Genomic DNA, 16,695 nt, shown 5'->3' with positions numbered 1-16,695 from the left:
TCAAAACTGAAGTTGTCTGTCCTTCCTTTGTGGTAATAATCGAGGGGACAAGGATGTTTGATCCGAACGCTTAAAACGTTCGAATATGCCAAACCGGGCAAAACACCGAGTACTACAGTATATTAAAAACATCAATGTCTCTTTGAATGCATTGAAATACAGGAAACATCTCAAACTTCTTAAAGACCCTCGATCGGATAACAGCTTACGCTTTCTAAATGTAACCTTTTCAGTATTTGTTAGGGTGCGATCTCTAACCTACAATCGTATCAAGCGCTTACCTGTCAGAGGTTTTATCTGCTATCTTGCTTTGATCCAAGGCTTTGAAAGGCCGCAGCCCTTTGTCGCTGGAGGCTCCCGGCTCACCCGGCGTCGAACAAGCCTGTTGACGATTAAGACATTGTATGGACACTATTGGCAAAGGTACAATCGTTTGAATAACACATTGTCGCTTTTTTCTTGGCATTAGCACACTTATTCTATTTATTTGCATTTGGTAAACAGGCACGTAATAATATTGTGTAAAATAATTTACGATTTTTCGGACAAACGACGAAAACTGTTTAAATCACCTAACCTTATCCGATTCCAATTTCCAAATAGCTTTTTAGGATTCCGTAGCCAAAATGGCAAAAACGGAACCCTTATAGTTTCGCCATGTCTGTCTGTCTGTCCGTCCATGGCTTTGATCAGGGAATATCAATGCTAGAAAGCTGTAATTTTGCACGAGTATATATGTAAACTATGCCGACAAAATGGTACAGTAAAAAATTCAAACACAATTTTTTTTAGAGTAGGCACCTTCCATAGACGTAAAGTGGGGGTGTTTTTTTTCATCCAACCATGTAGTGTGGGTATCGTTGGATAGGTCTTTTAAAACCATTAGGGGATTGCTAAAACGATTATTCCATTTAGTGATGTGTTTGAAATATATTCAACTTTAAAGTACAAATTTTCATTAAAATCGAGCGTCCCCCCCCCCTCTAAAATCTAAACCGGTCGGTGGAAAATTTTGAAAAATATCAGAATGGTAGTAAGTAGGTAGGTATATCAAACTTACAAGGAAAACTATAACGAATCAGTTTTCTTGAGAATTATTAGTAGTCTAAGAATAAATAGCAGCCTAAGGTATAAAATATACCTAAACTTGGAATATTCCGTACAAAATACGAAATCCTTAGAAAAATATTAGGTACTTAATTTTTTCGTAATGGCTACGGAACCCTATTTCGGGCGTGTCCGACACGCTCTTGGCCGGTTTTTCCTTTTTTTATAAATTTAATTTCTGCAATTATCAGCTTTGATAAAGACAAAACGTTTAAATTTTGTTTTGAATGACGACATAAAAATATTGTTCAGTATTTTTTAACGTTTTGATGATAGCAACTGTTATCATATCACCGTTAATTGGAATATGGTAGTTTTTCTTTGCTTTTAAGAACTGTAGTAAGAACTTTAACGAAATAAATCGGAACGAGAAATCACCTCCCTCCTTGCTAGGTAATGTCTTCCTACGTAAAATTAATTATTAACAACCGCAAAAAAAACTCCTGCATGTATAAGTGACTTAAAATTTCTTGAATAAATTTGTTTTATTTAATAACATAAAGATATGAAAGTAAATTTCTTATCCATCCCATTAAGAATTTATAAAATTATCCTCTTTAAAATTGATACAGTGTGTAATTATTAAGAAAATTATTTAGAGGTTCATAATCGTCCAATTTCCGGATAGATTTATGAATTGATTATTTAATGCAAAGTCCAAGGGGTTTTGATCCTTAGGTATTCATATGGGGTGTTTAGGATTTTAGGATTTATTCAAATTTCAGTAAAAGTATGTTAAATTGGATGTGCCTACAGAAGTTTAGTGTAACTAATTTCATTCCAATGCATTCCGTGACATAATCTGACCTAGTCGAAATAATAATAGTTTTGGAGCAAAAATGTGTGACAGACGGACGTACAGACAAATAGACTTTAATTTTTTTTCAACTCGTGTACTCAATCCGTAAATTATAATTTCACGGACAATGTCTCAAATACATTTGTTTTATGTTAAAACGGTTGTTTGTTGTTTATAATAATATTAATAATAATACTGCTCTATAAGACCCATCCAATGATACCCAATACTATCATCAAAAAATCATCCTCACTTTACGCGTAGGGTTATTTTCTCAAGATATTATGAAACTGCTTTGCCAAATTATACCGTTATTAGAACTAAGAGTCTCTAAGCTAGATAGGCATGGCAAAACTAGAAAAGGTTTTCTTTTCCATAAATCGTAGAAATCAGATCGCTCAAAATAACCAATCCTGTTCTATGTTCCGTAAATATCCTCCCCAGCGCATCTCTTGCTCTCGTCTATTTGACCATTTTAAACGGTACAGCAAACACTACAAAATCACTGCAAATGAAACGCTGCGAATAAAACGTTGAAAAGTTAAACTCCCATTTACTTAGAGCTCGGATGTAAAACGATTTAAATGTGAATGCAGCTGCAGACGAGCAAAAAGCCTGTCTCATAAATATGCAGAACAATTAGATGGCCCGTCTGGCGGCCACCTGTGGAATGGAGCAGACCTGCTTGCTAGAGCTTAGTCTCTTACTCTACTTTGAACTACTAGATAAGTCGTACTCGTATCGCGGTATTTCTGAAAGTTCGAGCCCCATATTTACAATGGTTGGTTTCTTGGTAGTTTATCGAGAATCTTGCTACGTTTTTAAGTAGGTTAAATCAGTGTTTTTCTACGAGTGGGTCGCGATCCCCTTCTGAGGGGTTGTAACAAGGTAGTCACGGGTGGTCGTGAATCCTCAGTGCTGAAAAAAGACCTTTAAAAAATAAACTATAGAAAACAGAATATTTTATTACAATTATTCACTTGTTCTGAGAGGAGGCCTGTGCCCATCAGTGGGACGTATATAGGCTGGGATGGGATGATGATTCACTTAATTAAGTTTTTAAACTAATCTCACACTTAAGTTCAATAATGAAAAAGTATATACATACCTACCTATTAACTAGACCACAAAACTAATCATACGAGAAATAAAAATGTCAATAGAGCTAAAAACGGAGATAGAACTTAAATGGCTAAAAAATATATATAACCACATAGGGAATTTCTTAAATAGATACGTTTAAATTATTGAACATGTAAGGAGGAGGATAATTTAAATTTTAATTTATCAATTAGTATGTATATGTATAGGTACTTATCTGTTTTTTCATCGTTCAATCAAATTTGTCAAGCTCCTATGTACCTACATAATATGTGGCGATGCAAAATGTGGAGCATTGTGCACGGCATGCAGGCAATGTGCATGCCATTGATTTTATTGGTCTCACTAAAATATTGCTAGTCACAGCGCGTATTCAGTGCCCATAAAACTATTTGCTCGCATTATGTATTATTTTTTTCCGAGAACAGTTTTTTTTTAAATACCGATCTGATTTTTGCTCCAGCTGGCTTTTGGATCGACCTCCTGTAACAGCCTGATTGTTGATATCCTACCTAATATTACAAATGTGAAAGTTTGTGAAGATGTTTGGATGTTTGTTACTCAATCACGTCTAAAGCCCTGAACCGATTTAGATGAAATTTGCTATACAGATAGTTTGAGTCGTGGTCAAGGACATAGGATAGTTTTTATCTCGGAAAATTGCATAGTTCCCGCGGGATGGCGATAAACGTTTCGCGGCCAACATGCTAGTAATTTATAAATAATCTTTCAGCAATGGGATTTCAACGCGGAACCTTTCATTTTATAGTCAAAATCAGTACATACTAGGCTATCCGGTCATCACTTGAGATCCAAAAATGCGGCCTAAACGAATCAGACGAACCAAAACAATATTTAGATAAAGGTTACCTACTCTGAATTAAATACCGCATTTTAGCCCGTGCGTGCTCACGCATTTGTTAAAAAGCATTAATATTTTCCTGGTTTTTATGCGCCATTATACGCAACAGAAACCTTTTAACATCGGGCGCTTACAATTCGTCCCGAGGCGTTCGGTCGCTACAAAAGCTAAATTAATTTTAAAATACACGAAAAGAAATTAACTTTCAGCCGCAACTGGGGGACGAGAAAGTTTGGAGCGGGAGCTCTCCAAAGGACTTAAAAATAATAAAACGAACGTGATTGACTCAAATGCCGCCGACACATATTCTATAAACAGTTCCAACCCTCCTTTGGGCGCTTGTTATATTTAGTGGAGTGTTTGTTTCATCTGCTGTATATTTGGAATATTTACTGACCCAAGAGGTTTAATAATGGCCTTCTGAATAAGACACTAAGGCGGCTCGGATGTGATCCAGTTACAAGTACGTTAATAAGCTGGGAAATATTTCTTTAAGGCGCAGCACGGTTCTTATTTCAGACGGTTTAATTTACGGAGCGCAGCCGCTCCCCGCGGAGCGCTTAAGCAGTCTGGGACAGTACAGACTCATTTTTGCATGCCTTTTTGCAAGAGCCGCGGATAATCGAACTGCCAATCTCGCCGGGAACAAAGCAGTCTTCGAGCGCTACTATGAGCAACTTTAATAAATCAACTCTAGCTCACTGTTATGGATTCCCAGGTACCTGAGCGGAGATGAGTAAGTATCGATTACTTGTTATAAGATATAGTTCATGTAGCAATCAGACTTTGTACTGAAGGTGACTAGTAAACATTATACCAAATAATTTAATATCTCTTGGGGCATAGGTACATAATATATGAAAAAAAAACTAAAACTTACTTAATCAGTTTCTTTAACGCGCACTCGTCCTGAAAATGGTTTTTGGAAAAGAGCGAAACTAGTCGGATCGTTCCCAATAAACACTTTCAAACAAAAAACAGAGTTAGCTACCCTTATATTAATGAATGTTCATGGGATTCTAATTTGTGCAACCAAATTCGCAAGTTGTTCGAATTTAAACAAAAATATGCATAATTGTCAAACAAGCGAGTCTTGGGCAAAGGCCTGGGCGCAGGTGCCGAGGGCTGCGTCTGGCGCGCGACAGGTAATTAATATGCTAATGAAGCGAGAGACAACCCTGCCTGCCTTCCTGCGAGGACACTGGAGGCGGACTCGGGAACGCATCGCGGAAACGGGAATTTTCTTATAGCGCAACATCGAGGCAGCGGCATCAAGACGAGACAAAGCGGCGATGATACCGCAATGACGCGTATCTGATTAGAGACAATTTTTGCAGGAGAGCGTTAAAGTTAAAATACCATCTTTTCACTTCTCATACTCTTAAAATGTTACTTTAAATAATTTATTGAATCAGACGTTACTTTGCGGAGGTCCATTTGCAATGAACTAAAAGAATTCTTTGCTCACCCGCGACCTTATGATAGCGAAGTTTATGCAAAGTATGCGTGTTCATGCAGATCCTCCACCTCCACACTGTAAGAACACACACAAATCACACAAACCCATCTATCACCACCACCACACTACACTGACGCGTTTCGAGCTCAACCAGAGCTCATCGTCAGAGCAACACAACCGTACACCATGCTACCAGGATGTTTGACACACAACATCCCTTATTGAACAATCTGCTATTGTGTTTAAATATACCTACCGGACGCGAAATCTCAATTTCCTACTTTTTGTAGGTTATATACGCGGCATTAGCCATTGCTGATTACGCACCATCGAAGTATCATCGACGAAATATAAAATACTAGCGTTTAACCGCAGCTTCACACGCGTAAACCATAGATCTAGCTGTTGCATTGAAATTCAACGAATTTGAAATCCCGTGGGAATTCCCTCAAAATAGTAGTTTGAAATAGTGACAGTGGACGAACTAGATCAATGTCGTGATGCCTTGTAAATACTAAAGTCCTATGGCTGACTCAAAGTAGCACTTTTACTTCACATTCTAACTAAAAGACCACTGAATTAAAGTATAAACAAAGTGTCTAACGACCTTGTTTGCAGTCTCGTAGCAACTTGACGTGCGATCACTTATACACATCAAAGTGAGTCGAGAAGGGCTCACAAATATTCCGGCGATAACTTTAAATGAATTCCTTAATTACACTAGTGTTGATTCGCTCCCGAATACCCCCGGGGAGACACGTAAATTAGCTATCAACAAATTAAACCCATTCCTAAGGCCTCCGTCTATCAGCTTACACCTTTTAGTAATATTGCGTGAAAATTATACCTACATGTGTAAGTAAACTTAATAATGATTAAGTCCCCGCGGCGGGTGGTTTGACCTAATTCAGGTGTTTTAAACTGAATTTAAAAAAATGTGACGTGAGATTCAGCTATGAGTCACGGCATTTTTTAGGTTCGTTATATTATAACTTTGGGGAAATTCGCATTAAAACACAGGGATTAACAAAGTACCCTACTTTAACAACTTTACACTTTACTTTTCAAATATAAAAAGTTGTCTTTTGTGTGTTGAAACCACCACCAACAAAATACCATACGAACGTGGTAACGTGTTAACTTTAAAATAGAGGTCGGCTCGTACGTACATGTTTATTTATTAAAATAGAAACACAGGTGACGTATGTTGTTGTTTGTATGTTGACGACCGGATGGCGAATTGGTTAGAGAACCTGACTACGAAGCTTGAAGTCCCGGGTTCGGCCCCGGCCGGGGCAGATATTTGTATGAGTACCTAATAAGTATGTTTATCCGTTGCCTAGTATCCATAGTACAAGCTTAACTTAGTTTGGGACTAGGTAATTTTTTTCATTTTTATTTTATTTATACGTAGTTTAGGTAAGACAGCCGGTGAAATTACTGACACTTGAGGTATCCCATCTTAGGCCTCTAGGTTGGCAACGCATCTGCAATACCCCTGGTGTTGCAGATTTTTATGGGCGGTGGTGATCTCTTACCATCAGGAGACCCACTTGCTCGTGTGCCAGCCAGTCGAATAAAAAAAAAGTCCGACATGTTTCGAACCAACCCCTTCCGAATATAAACGGGTGTAGAAAAGTTTTAACTTTGTAAAGTGTAACATGGAGTGGAGGACATAGGGGGAGGCCTTTGTCCAGCAGTGGGACACCTTTACAGGCTACTAAAAAAAAAAAAAATATTGACCGATTCTATTCTTATTAACGAAAGGATTGAGTCTAAAATGGCCGAGTAGTTATTTCAAATGCCCTCTCATTCTGAAAGGAGGCCTGTGCCCAGCTGTGGGACATTTATGACTGGCTGGGATGATGATGAGTTATTTCAAAATTCCTAAAATAACTTTTCACGATTCCAGATAATAGTATTCCATCTGGGGCAACAGCGTTGCAGAAAATCTCCCATGTTGACTTTCCCTAATAACTAACTTCAAACATAATTATCCCCATCGATTTACGGTAAAATTGGTGATTCCCTCAAAGGGATTCCCCCGATATCGCCCCGGCAAATTTCTTGTGCCAACACGGCGCGATGTTATGATATTATTGAGGGCCATTGTTTGATTGTCTCATTATCGGATGATTGATTCCATCAACTTTGCTTATGATATTCTTCGGATATTTCTCGATATTTGCGGATAGCTCAGATTGTTCTTTATCTATATATTATGAACTTGTCTGTTGAACGTTATTAGTTCAGCATCGTTGGCCTCAATCTGCACTTAACATCAGGTGATATAGGGGTCAATCACCGTCAGTTTCATGCAAAAAAAAGCTACTAATCGTGATCTGCCATGCACGATTAGTTACCCACTAGGTTACCTTATTAAATGGGAACTTTAAACTTATATCCAAGTGATTTTTTTTTCGTTTTTCCTCATTCAGAATTAGTTTTACACAGAAGAAGTTTTCTTGTTTTTCCATAACATTTTTATGTGTATATTTGTATCGAGCCAAATAAACTGCGAAAAAAAGCGCAAAACTGAGCAACAAATAAAAAACTTTCTAATAAAAAAAAATTGTGCTTGTAATTCTGAATAAGTACATATTAAAAATCCAAAATTTCCTTGGAAGCAAGTAATTGGTAGATAGACTTTAAGTGAAAAAGCCCAGTTACATGCAACCGATCATGTACCAGACTTTACTGTCTACGGAAATTATAACAAAATCAGTAATTTATAACCAATCAGTAATTTATATTCAACACTCAAATCCTCACAAATTCATCATCATCTCGACCTATATACGTCCAGCTGCTGAGCACAGGTCCTCCCTATCAGAATACTGTCAGAAGACTTGGGCCGTAGTACCCACGCGGGCCCAGTGCAGATTGGAAACTTCACACATCATTGAATTTTTCGAAGATATGCTCAGGTTTTTCACGATATTTTCCTTCACCGCAAAGCTCCTGATAAATTTCAAATACAGTGTGTTACCGGCAGCCAGGCTTTTTTAAAGGGAGGTTAAAGTAACGTATTTCTATATCTTAACCATGTCATTAGGTAATTAAATTAATAAACTAAAATTCAGACTTTATTAACTTTCAAACAATATTATAATTGCCAGCAAACAAGTAAGCGTAAATGACAGCCGACAGATCTTTGATTATTACTTGTCAATTTACTTTGCTGTACATTGCTGGCAATTATAATTTTGTTACAAAGTTAACAAAGTCTGAATTTTAGTTTATTAATTGAATACGTTACTTACCTCCTTTAAAAAAAAACTTTGTAATACACTGTATAATTTCACACATACTCGTAAATTCCGAAAAACTTTTATACAAGGCGCAAGCTCGGTTCGATCCCACGACCCTCTTCTTGCGAGGTCATAGGTCAAACCCTAGGCCAGCACGATTTCTTACGTCTCTACAAATACATTCATCCTATTTTAAGTTAGTAAGTAGGTACAGTCAACGTCTTATATAAGTGATCATTTTCGTACCTTGTCATTTTAACGTCATGTTTATAAAGCCATTCAAAATTGTTTACCGGCTGAAAGCGACAAGGTACAAAAGTGATCACTTATTTATGACGTTGACTGTACTACAAATGTTTGCTTCTAGTTAGTGCAAATTAGGTAAAGCCTATCACCAGGCGATTTACCATGACTACAAAACGGCACTTCACAAAGGCAAATTCATTGACATCCCATGCCCTAGGCTATTCGCTTTTTATTCGCACCATCAATATCCTCTTTGACGATCTTCCTACACGTGGCATGGCATTTATAAGACATGAGATCAAATAATACAAATGACTAGCACGTGCGGGAATTCTACTTAGAACATAGACGGCTTTAACGTCATTATCGTGTCATCCGCTGCACCCGTGCGAACCGCGTACGCTGTACGTGCGTGCATTGTGCAGGCCTGCAGCCTGAACCATCGGCGTCACTTGTAATAAATTCAAAATATATGCGTGTCGGCCCCGCCAGCCACTCCTGCATACCAAGTGCCTGCTACTTACAAATGATTTTAAAAACCCCTCTCTTCTTCCACTAACTCGTTTACTGCATTTTATATTCATTATTTTACCTCAGGTCGTGCGCTTTTACGACGTACTTAGTTATGACGTTCAATCTGTTGCGGGCGTTGAATTTCTATTGGTGAATCAAAATGCAGACATAGTAATTATATTTAATCCGCGTATCAGATAAATTTTGTTAATAACATAAGTTTATCGCGTGGTGTTTTAATAAATTTGATTTCATGTCAACAAAGAAAGTTATAAATTGTACCGGTAAACTGATTTGTTTCGTTAATATGTAACGCGTGTCAAAGTCAATGAAACAAAAGTTGTAAGTTGTCGCGCTCATTTGTTTGCGAGAGCGCGGGCGTCGCGGAAGAGTAATTGGAAGGCTCGGCATCATTGTCGTCTTCGGCTGAAATTAACAAAACACCTAATTCCGTAATCCATCAGTAAATGTCACTCCGGAGAGATCAGCCGGCAAATTTTAATTCTGACTGGAGCTTAAGGCGCGGTTTATTGCGGGGTGAACTTAATGTTTCGCGTGACTCGAATACTGAGATATCATTTTAATTTTAGCAACCCCCTCCGCTATCTGCCCGCTGCCGTCTCGCGACCCGTCAACTTTACATATTTTTGAAGAAAATAAATCTCGTTTGATGAAAAAGAAATGCGCTGTAAACAGAATCCGGTTGATGGAAATTTGCCTTTAGTATTCAGTGGCGTAAAATTAAGGTAGAGAGGTATAATTTGCCAACTCGTGAATTACGCATAAAGGTCGCTGGGATCGGCTCGTCTTGCCTTTACAATACACAACACGTAAAGCTTAATAAAATTCCTGTCAGACACCATCTCGCCGTGATTGTGCACGAGTGTAATATTTCTCTTAAATATTAAAATAACATGTTAAAGTGATCCAGCAAGGTGTTCTATTTTATCGTATAGGTACATATTTATTACCTCAGTACTAAATAAAATGCAATTAAAGAGTACGATCCTGTCAAACGCAGGGAATCAAAGAGCTCAGTGCCGAAATTCGCAACAATTTTATGATTCAATTATGAGCTGCCGCCGCGGCAATATGCCGCGTGAAAATGACACCGAGCCTCCGCCCCGCCCCCTGTAAGCCTCCAGCTTACGGACGACTCGATACCGTATCTCAACCGGATAATAAACATTGTGGTTAAGGAGATTACTTTGTAGTACAAACTTGTTCATGAATTAACCAAAATAAACATAGTAGGGCGCGTTCTCGAGACGCGGGCGGCGCGCCGGTTGTTCTAATTAAATTTGGATAGTCGCGAAGTTAGAGGCTCAACTTTGTATGCAGGTACGCGTAATCTCGGGAAACCCTCGCATGGACGTACGACTGTTGAAGTCATTTGTGCCGAGACTCGGGAAGATAAGTTAGCTGTTTCGTGAAGTTGTGCTAAGTAGCCTGCGACTCACTGTGGGATTGCCTCGGAACTTCGGTCAGCACTTCATATCTTACAGGACTTTGTTGGGCCATTTCGCAAACAGTGGATACGCGGAAATTCCCATTGTGGTGCACCGGGGACGTGTTCAGACGCGTTCCGAGAGTTAGTCGGTAGATTGCGATCATCTACTGGCTTGCCGCGTGCTAAGTGGATTGAAGTGGGACCTCATCTGTTCGCCGTCAGCCGCCGAGACGAGGGGGTTGGGAGGGAGACGGGGTCCCCGGCCGCCTGCGAATTGCGTTAAATAAAGTCAAATTGAGCAATAAAGGCTGGCTTCCCGCACTAATGCAATAGAATCGCGGTCGGCCGCCGTTGGGCTATACCCACTAATTTACACTTAGACCTGCCGGTTACGCGTCGCGTTTAGGTTTTGTCTGAGCTCCTGACTCGATTAGATTGCGTCAACACGGCTGGAGATGTTATCGCGCCGCGTGGACCGCTTTGTGCCCGGAATCTTGTGTCACGATAAATTGATTAATTGACTTAGCAGAGGTACTAGCCTGTGCGTTGTTATCCTATGTAGAGACGCAGCCTATTAAGTAGGTAGGTAACTTAGGTAAGTATCATTGCCTTCTGACAAAGCTAGTCTTAGGTTAGATTTCCGCATTACCATAAACAATTGTAATTTTAATGTTACGATTACATACACAAGTCGGACAATATTTCTAAAGTTGCGTTTTCACTTAGTGTTCTGAACAGTTCTGTGCCCTTAGTGTAAGTTTTCGGTTACAAAATACGTCTCGATCGCGTTCGCGATAAAAATCTCAATTTATAAGGAAACACGACGGAAGGACGGACGGAGGAAGCGGAACGTTTGCGATGTTCGTGTTTTTCATACAAATTGAGATTTTAACGCGAACGCGATCGAGACGTATTTTATAACCGAAAACTTACACTAAGGGCACTGAGCGAGCAATCGTTCGCTCTTGCGGTAGATGAAAACACTTGCGCGTTAAACGTGTTCGTTCAGTGATGATCGGCTGGACTGGAACAGATGTTCAGTGCATTCGCTCGGCGACTCGGAGCAGGAGAGATGGGTCTCCGATCTTTTTCCTGAACATTGGTCTTAGCGCGACTCCGCCAGCGAGCTGTTTGGTGCAATTTTTTGTTCTAAACGTTTGTTCGTTTCCTCATATAACAACAGATGTTTTCTGTTTCGAGCAAGGTTCGGCAGAACAGCAAACAATTATGGTCAGAGCAAAAATTATGCTCTGAGCACTAGGTGAAAACGCAGTTTAGAAATATCTTTAGCTGTTCTACTACATCGTGAATATGCATTACATAACTATGGCCTTGAACATTCATATTTGAAACACAACCCTTAATACACAGACTTTTATTATTCTTAAAAGACTAAAGGCTTAATCCAACTTGCCGCTACAGCATTATGTGAAATGTAGCAAAGAAATAAAGGCGTTAAGTGAGAGTGACGAGGGCGATTTAATTTGAACCGCTTTAGGCATGAAATCATAGCTGCCATTACAGCGCAGGGCCGGAAAACACTCATTTTGCATTCTTATTTACAAAACGAAATTAATCACCTAAAACTTGTGACGTTTCGATTTAATATCACTTTAAGTTAAGTAATACTGCTCTTAACTTATGCAAGTGGTCGTATTGTCTAGAGCCGAGTTTAGACTAGCAAGAAAAATCGAGCAAGTTGCAAAACATTGCGAGGCCGTAAAGCCAACGAGTTTGAAGCGTCGCAATGCACGATTTTTCTTGCAAATCTAAACTCGGCTTATTTAATGCTCTAGCGCTCGTGATCGCATTCACCATCTCATTCTATCATCACCCGTGTGACAGAAAGAAGTGGGGAAAACGATCATGATTCCAAGTGCGTTAGACAATAAGGCCTCTGGACGATACATCGCCAAAATTATCTCGACGCTTCGACTACATAGAGTTGTCGAAACTTCAATAATTTTAGTAATACATTATATCCTCCTAGTAAATATAACCTCATTGATGGTATCGATATGCCGTTAGAACAGAGGCCTTATAGACTAACGTACTCGAAAACACAATCTTTATCACCACCTCTTTCTTACACGGTATACCTAGAATGAGGGAAAAAGGAATTGGCGAATGCGATTGCGGGCGCTCTGGTGTTATACAATACGGCTACTACTGTAACCAGTGACTACTAAAGCAAGTGCAAGTGTAGAGGGTTGGGCTGTAAATCAGCGCTGTGTGCATGCGCACTTTTGTGTGCGTCCACAGCATACGCTGAGCCCAATCTATTTATCCACTTAGTTAGCACTTAGTTTTGTTATAGTTATAAGTTTAATGTGGAAAATATCTTCCGTTTCTCCATAATATCATATCTGTTGCTCTAAGTGTGTTAATAAAGGCTTATTCTATTCTATTCTATTCTACTACCTACTGAGGCTTCCAAAGTATAAAAACAAATGACTGCGAAGCTACTAAATACGTATTTTTTCCTTCAAATTCTAAAAGTTTAATTTTTAATAGCCATGCACGTTTCATTTGTCCGTAAACTCTATCGAAGTGTACGTTATACAGCGTGTATTTTTGATACTACCCCAAACTGTAACCAGACACCAGACGAAGATTTAAATTCTGTGAACCGATATCAAAGCAAATTGTTAATTTAGAATTAACTACCAGAGCGTAATTAATTATTGAATTATTTTCGAACAGCAATTAATGCGTACAATAATTTGATACGAGAGAGAAGCGTTCTGTGACAGCTGTCATATCAACAAGTGCGACGTTTTGAATAAAAACAAAGTAGGTAGTATCGCGTAGTGACACATTGCGTGCTAATTAATTTTGTAAGGAAAATAATCCTTCACTAAGGCCTTCACTAACTGCCTTTAAACTTTGTGGTAGTATGAAAAATACACACATATTCCTCTTTTTTAGCAATAAGTTAAACAAATTTGACACGTCTCTTTTGCTTTTTAAAAATCAAGGACTACTTAGTAAAGTAGAATAAACTGAATCGTGTCCCAAGGTCCCTTTGTGCAACTAATGTCATGTTGACATCCCATACTTTTGTCAAGGAAATCACAGTGAAATTGAAATACATAAATCAGTTTGTTTGACTGTACATGTGAAACTACATCAGTATTAATAACTACTCGTATATATCAGTTATTTAAAGTATTAACTATAACTTATTTTGCGAAAGTATTTTTCAACAAAAAGTAAGTCTACTTCGTTTGAGTTGTTCAAAGTATGTACGTATACAGTCGAGGTCAAAGATGTCTTTACGCTGTTACAGTACCAAATGACGAACCGGCAGCCTATTTTGTGCAGACCATAAGTAAATAGTAGTTTATAACTTGTATTATTGAGTAAATATATAATAATTCACATTGATATGTAAAAAAAGTCCTTGTTACTTTTTATTACAAGCTTTTATTTAGTTTCACCTGTCCCATTGTCTGTCTGTCTGTCTGTCTGTAATCAAATCTTGCAAGTTAAATTTGACCAACTTCCAGTAGTCAGATTGTTTTGAAATTTGGAATACTTATGTAAATCGCGTGACAATACAATAATCTAGTAGTGACATCCTGGTAGTCCGGCCAGGATCGTCTCCGCAGGACGGAACTCTTCAACGGTTAATAGCATCGACTTGAAATTTGGTACCTATGCAAATGTAGTTTGGGTGACAATGCAAGTACAGTCAATAAAAAGTACAGTCAGAAAAAAGCTTGTATTTAAAATTATTTTTTTATGGTTAGGTTTATTCTAAATAACATTTGCTTATTTAATGAACTCAAGTAGAAACGGACCGCGATGGTTTTTTTACTTCTAAAATCGGACTTGTCTGCCTGCGTACGAGATAAACTGTAAAATGATATCATCCTCGACTGCGACCGTTTAACTGTGTATAAATGATTGCTCCTCAAGGATCCCTAAAGAAAGCATAACTTGTCAGTATTACTTGAGACTCACTAAATTAAATAATGATCACGTAGTCATTGACTACATTAGCATCAATTATCGTCATAAAAAGTTTACATACAAAATTTTAAAAAAATTCAATCATTATCGTCAGCAAACAGCGCTGATAATGGTGTCAACCCTACCATATTGTAGTATATAAATAACCCTTTCCTCGTCTTGCCCGCGCGCTGTGTTCAGAAGGCGGAGGTTTAAAATTAAATTTGTATCAATTTGTGTGTAATCACCAGGGGGCGTTTACCACAAAAATACTCTGTATCCCGGTTATGAGACGTAGGTATATTGGGGGAAATGATATGTGAATGGAGTTATGCATTCAATGTAATTACCGTTATAAACCCACAATCTGATTTGTGAACGGTGCATTCTATTATTGGAGGGAATAAAAAGGACTGATAAAATGCGAGTATGTATTAGTATCCTTATTATTATTACACGTTTTTAGGGTTCCGGAGCCAAAATGGCAAAAACGGAACCCTTATAGTTTCGCCATGTCTGTCTGTCTGTCTGTCCGTCCGCGGCTTTGCTCAGGGACTATCAATGCAAGAAAGCTGTAATTTTGCACGGATATATAAGTAAACTATGCCGACAAAATGGTACAATAAAAAAAAAAAAAAATTTTAGGTTTCCTCCCATAGGCGTAAAGTGGGTGTGATTTTTTTTTCTCATCCAACCCTATAGTGTGGGTTATTGTTGGATAGGTCTTTAGGGGGTTGCTAAAATGATTTTTCGATTCAGTGATTTGTCCCCCCCCCCCTCTAAAATATCTAAACCGGTGGGTGGAAAAAAATTAAAAAAATCAGGATGCTAGTAAGTTTAACAAACTTTCAAGGAAAACTATAACGGCTAAGTTTGCTTGAGAATTATTAGTAGTTTATGAGTAAATAGCAGCCTAAGGTATAAAATATACCTAAACTTGAAAGATTTCGTATAAAATACGAAATCCTTAGAAAAATATTACTGTATTTTTTCGTAATGGCTACGGAACCCTATTTTGGGCGTGTCCGACACGCTCTTGGCCGGTTTTTTTAACTTGCATTGTTAGTATGTATGTATACGTACGTAGGTAAATAAACTGTTTTAAAGCCCTATAGGTAAGTCGATTTTCATTCGCTTCTAGTGATCGGATTGACTTGAAATTGGTACGGATATGTAGAACGGATGACAATGCAAGTACAGTTAACAATAAATACAGTCAGCAAATAGTTTCTATAAAATGAATTTACAGTTTGAAACTCACTAGTGTTGATCACGTTTTTTAAGAAGATTTTAAACGGTTACTTAGGCCTTGTTGTGTGTTAGTGTTTATAAATAAGAAAAATGAAGAATCAACGCTACCCATTTTTTGTCCCGAGCGTTTCGGGGTATTTCGCCCGCACCGTCACTTGTCACGATGAAAATTCAAATAACTTGCACTCGCTCTCTGTTGTCTTTTTAAAGCGTTTTTAATATTCCTCGACCGTCTTTACTCGCTCTATGGCAATTTCGTTTTGTTCTAAAGCAGACAAATTGAGCTTTTTTGTTTATACAAGTTGGGAGCACTTGGAGCGAGGGTAATCTCTTTTACGTTTGTTGGATTTGAGACTGGAGAGGCTTTGCTTGCCTTCGTTTCGTCGGTGCCCCGCGTGTCTGTTTGTCCGTCGCTAAAGGCATTCCTTTCGCGCGGCCGCGCGCTCACTATGCGTGTAAATTTTTAAGCTCAGCAATGTTCCTTGCATTCTTTTTCCCCATCGCGCCTTCCTTTATTCAAATACGTATTTGCAGTTGTCAGCGCAGTCGTTATTTGCTGTCTCGTCTTCGCCGGCTCTTTGAACCGGCTTTTCATTAAAGCATTATCCTTCTCGGGTTATAACAGCACCCGAGTCAAAGGACGAGTTAATGCCACACTACAATACGCACTAACAAATCAATTGCTAGTTCAGAGGCAAACAG

At 38.5% G+C, this 16,695-nt stretch overlaps 1 long non-coding RNA gene across 1 annotated transcript in view; it reads right to left on the bottom strand.

Annotated features, from left to right (window-relative positions):
- Positions 1-289: 289 nt before the first annotated feature.
- Positions 290-16,695, bottom strand: part of LOC141435086 (uncharacterized) — a 73,474-nt gene continuing 57,068 nt past the window's right edge. Inside the window, exon 3 of the long non-coding RNA XR_012452111.1 lies at positions 290-382. This is a non-coding gene — a long non-coding RNA (uncharacterized lncRNA). The remainder of the gene's footprint in view (positions 383-16,695) is intronic.

Source organism: Choristoneura fumiferana, chromosome 14, assembly GCF_025370935.1.
Source record: "Choristoneura fumiferana chromosome 14, NRCan_CFum_1, whole genome shotgun sequence".
NCBI lineage: Eukaryota > Metazoa > Arthropoda > Insecta > Lepidoptera > Tortricidae > Choristoneura > Choristoneura fumiferana.
This window is presented reverse-complemented; position numbering and strand designations above follow the sequence as displayed.